Below are 5297 nucleotides of genomic sequence, written 5' to 3'. Positions count from 1 at the left end.
ATTGGACTGCGTGTTGTTGATTGATGATTGGGATTAGACGGTGAGCCGTACGTGGGTGATCAAGATCAAGCATCTGAAGACCAACAGGCTCAGGAGAGCTTTGATCAAGGCAAGTATAACTTGGGATCATCCTTGTTACCTAGTCACTTATAAATACACTATATATCATATGCATGCTTCCACCTTGTCGACCTTAGCAAAATCATAGATGTTTGTTATCCTGAATTCCTTGTTACCTACTTGATATGCATTTTGGTGTAGTATTGCTAGTGCTTGAAGTAATCCATGATCTTGTAAGATGATTAATAGTTATGCATTGAACGTAAAAAGATGACTAATGACCATATGAGATCTTGTCTGTAAGTGATCACCGGGATAACAGTGCAACCATGAGGGCTATAATGGCTCTGGCTTTAGCTCAGTATGAGGACCTTTTTCTAGCTTGTTAGCGGTTACCTTAAATGGCATAAGAATGGCTAGACACATTGGGTATAGTGTGGCCTCTGTCCGTGTGTATAGGCTGCGGGTTATGTGCCATGGAAGGGGGGCTCTATATCTGCCTGCCGAGTGAATCTAATGGCCCTAACTTGTTAGACGAAACCTTTGAAAGGCTTCATAGTGAACCCTGTCGGCTTTCCTTGGAAGTGAGCTAAGAGGTCGACGGGCCTCGGGCGAAAGGATAAATCATGACTCATGGGTAAAGATGTACAACCTCTGCAGAGTGTTAAAAACTGGTATACTAGCTGTGCTCACGGTTAAGAGCGGCCTTGGGGGTTCTTACACTAAAGATGATGAGCTCGTTAAGTTATTATGATCATTTGATTATCGTTTATGCAATGAGTTAATTATGCTTACATCTGATCATGTGATTATTGGATTAATTATGCTACCTTGACATTTGCTATCCAAATATAAATATGCTATCTACATATAAAAGCTAAATGCAGTCAAACTAGTGTCAGCTATTTGAGACTCATGAACCCCTGGTTATACTTGTTGAGTACGATATGTGCTCACTCTTGCAATTTCCCAACACCTCAGGATATGATAATGAAGATGACTGGAATGAGGATTACCGCTATGAGTACTAGGTTTGGAGTCAACCAGTCAACAGTGTCCCTGTGTGGAGCTTCCGTCGAGAGCGTTGTTTACTTTATGCTATCATTTTTGTATGAGACTAAGTGATATTTTATATTCCGCTATGTAATAAACACTGCAATGGTACATTTGAGATTTGTCTACTTATGTGTGCGACTGTTTCTGGGGCACATATGAGTCTTTTATGCATCCTGTTTTGTTCTTAAAATATGGGTGTGACAAATTGGTATCAAAGCTTTGTTGACTGTCGGACGCAAGCCTAGTTAGAAATTGGTCGTCTTAAGGTTTTGAAATTGCTACAAAATCTTTGTTCTATAAACCTTGATATTTTCTTCTGTACTAAATCCTTTCCATTGCTATTCATCTCCACCTTGTTGCTTATTTTAAAGGTTTGTTCTCATCCCCACTCCTTGCTTGATATGCTTTTAGAACTTTGTCTTACCACCTTCTGACGTCATTGAAATAGGATTTTAGGATCTTTGCCCGTAATAGGAAGATCGCGATAGCACCGCAAGTTGAGTCAATGCTTGAAGTGTGAATCTTTGATGCTTGGTTTGGTTTGTTATTATGCTTATGCTTGATTTGGAATTTTGTAATGAGTGCTGGAACCTTGTGGGAATATCCACAAGTTTCCTAGTTAAGAACCTTAAGTAAGAACATGAATAAATAGTGGTTTGGGGTCATATCCTGTTTCTGCCTTTTGCTGTTTTTCTGGAGCAGTCTGCAATAAATCTGGTACATCTCGAAATATGTTCGTGCAATGTTCATTAAATTTTTCTGGGAACAAGTAGACCTTCATATCTTTCCAATGCCGCAAGAATGACCTTATTATCTGCTATGATCTGGGAGTTATGGTCGTTCAAAGTAGAGGTTTCTACGCAGTCTGGAATTCTAGAACAGTTTTGGTTATGCCCAGTTTTGATTAATTTAACTTCGGAATCTGTTAACATGATCTAAATGAAAGTTGTAGATAATTTCTTTATCTTTCTAACAGTGTATAGAATGTATCCTTTTGAATAATGGAACTTGAGATATGACAGATTTTCTGAACTGCTGATGTTGGGTGATACCCAGAAAATTCCATATTCCGTTAACTCTTGTAATTGTCATGTTGGACGTTACTAAGATATGTTTCTGATGGCAGCAAGAGGTAGACGCAGAGGTAGAGGCCGTGGTAGGGGTGCTAATGCCCCAATCTCAGTGGAGGAACTTATGCATACACAGAATGAGATGATGCATGCATTCCTACAACATCTTCAGCACCAGCCTGCAGCTCCACCACCACCTGTCTATGTGAGGGATAAACGCGGCGAGTTTATGAAAGGACGACCTCCAGTGTTCACTCATTCTGCTGACCTATGGAAGCATATGATTGGTTGCGTGCTGTGGAAAGACAGTTAAACATAGCTCAGTGTAATGATCTGGAGAAGGTGTTATACGCTTCTGGACAGCTGCAGGGAGCAGCTCAGACTTGGTGGGAATCATACCAAGCTGCTCGTCCTAATAATGCTCCCGCCGTCACTTGGCAGGAATTCTGCAGAGATTTTAAGGCACGCCACATCAATGAAGGGATGATAGAGATAAAGCAAGAGGAATTTAGATCTCTCAGAATGGGCTCTATGACCGTTGCAGAGTATCATGATGCCTTTGAGCAGCTGGCTCGCTATGCTCCGAATGAGGTCAAGGAAGATGTTGATAAGCAGCGTCTATTTATGAAAGGCCTTTACTATGATCTCATATTGTAGTTGGCTGGAAACACTTACCCTACTTTCCAAGCTCTAGTGAACCGTGCCATTGTGCTAGATGATATGCGCAAGAGTCAGGATCGGAAGAGGAGAATGCAAAGACAAAGTTTGGGTAGTAATAACCGCCTGTGCTTGGGCTCTCAACAAGGTTTCCATCAGAGTTATCAGTGGAACCATGATCAGTATCCTCAGCAATACTAGAATCAATAGCAGAGTGGGAATCCGCGCTTTCATTTTCAGCAGCGTAACTCTCATCAGCAGCAGGATGGTCGACAGACACCTCGATCAAGGAATTCTAATGCCACCCCTAGGAAGAACAGTGCTCCCAAGACTCCTGACAGGTGTTTCTGCTGTGGAAAAGAGGGGCATATGTCTTATGATTGTCCAGAGAACTTCCACCCACAGAACTCTCAAGGGCAAAATAGCAACCAGGAGAACAACCGAACACCCAACACTAGAAGAGTGAATCATGTGTCTGCAGGGACAGCTATGGAGGAATCTAAAGTTATGATTGGTATATTTGATGTCCATTCCACTCCCGCTACCGTTCTTTTTGATTCTGGAGTTTCGCATACATTCATTTCACAAGCTTTCATTAGGACACATAATATACCCGCTCGTGCCATGAAAAGCGCTATAACTGTAAATTCACCAGAAGGAACTATACCAGCTACACATTGTTGCTTTCCAATTAATTTGACTCTAAGGGGGGTAGACTTTAAAGTGAGCCCCATTGTGCTGAGGACAGCTAGAGTTGATCTTATTTTGGGTACAGATTGGATGATGCAACAAGATGCAAAGATTAAGTGTGAAGGCAAGGTAATGGAACTAACAACACCAACTGGAGACCGACTCAAGGTCGAAGTGCAGAAACAAAAGACAGCCATAGTGAACCAGTTGGATGAAGATGCCAACCCTCAGGACCGTGTTGTGAATGAATTTCCAGATGTATTTCCAGATGAATTGTCGGGTATGCCACCTGACCGTGACATCGAGTTTATAATTGAATTACTACCTGGTACTGCACCTATCGCTAAAAGACCATATAGAATGGGGGTTAATGAACTAGAAGAACTTAAGAAACAAATTAAGAAATTGCAAGATAAAGGGTTCATTCGTCCTAGTTCATCACCATGGGGTGCACCAGTTATCTTTGTTGATAAGAAGGATGGTAGTCAGAGGATGTGTGTTGATTATCGATCACTTAATGAAGTCACTATTAAGAATAAATATCCCTTGCCTAGGATTGATGACTTGTTTGATAAGTTAAGAGGTACTTGTGTGTTCTCTAAGATCGATTTGCGTTCTGGTTATCATCAATTGAAGATCTGGAATTCAGATATACCAAAGACAGCTTTCACAACAAGGTATGGGTTGTATGAGTATACAGTTATGTCTTTTGGTTTGACCAATGCACCAGCTTACTTTATGTACATGATGAACAAAGTATTTATGGAGTATCTTGATAAGTTTGTGGTAGTATTTATTGATGATATTCTGGTATTCTATAAAACCAAGGAAGAACATGCTGAACATCTGAGATTGGTCTTACAGAAACTTATAGAACATAAGCTGTATGCTAAGCGTAGTAAATGTGAGTTTTGGTTGGAGGAAGTTTCTTTTCTTGGTCATGTTGTCTCTAATGGTGGTATTGCAGTGGATCCTAGTAAGGTGAAAGATGTGCTGAATTGGAAACCACCTACAGATGTAAGTGAAATTCGTAGTTTTCTTGGTTTAGCTGGTTACTATCGTAGATTCATTGAAGGGTTCTCAAAACTTGCAAAGCCTATGACTGCTCTATTGGAGAAGAATGCCAAGTTTGTATGGTCTGATAAGTGCCAAGCTAGTTTTGAGGAATTCAAGAAGAGATTGACTACTGCACCTGTGTTGGTATTGCCAGATCTGAGTAAGAGTTTCTCCATCTATTGTGATGCTTCTCGTCTGGGTTTGGGTTGTGTTCTTATGCAAGAAGGTAGAGTTGTTGCGTATGCATCTAGACAGTTGAGGAAACATGAACTAAATTATCCTACTCATGATCTAGAATTAGCAGCTGTGGTTCATGCATTGAAGATTTGGAGACACTATTTGATTGGGCATAAGAGTGACGTATACACTGATCATAAGAGTTTGAAGTACATCTTCACCCAGACAGATCTGAATTTGAGGCAACAAAGATGGTTGGAATTGATAAAGGATTATGATTTGAAGTGCATTATCATCCTGGAAAGGCGAACGTCGTAGCTGATGCACTTAGCAGAAAGAAATATGCTAATGAGCTTCGGGCGACACCTGAATCTGAGGAGTTGTGTGCTGAATTTGCATATCTGAACTTGGGGATTGTAGTAGATGCTATGGAAATTGAGGTCACTCCTACTCTAGAGGAAGAGATATTGAAAGGACAGTTGGAAGATGAGAAACTAAGGAGATAGCACAGAATGTGATACTAGGCAAAGC

This window comes from Sorghum bicolor, chromosome 5, assembly GCF_000003195.3.
Source record: "Sorghum bicolor cultivar BTx623 chromosome 5, Sorghum_bicolor_NCBIv3, whole genome shotgun sequence".
In the NCBI taxonomy this organism is placed as follows: Eukaryota; Viridiplantae; Streptophyta; class Magnoliopsida; order Poales; family Poaceae; genus Sorghum; species Sorghum bicolor.
The sequence above is the reverse complement of the archived record's forward strand: the minus strand, read 5'-3'. Positions refer to the sequence as shown.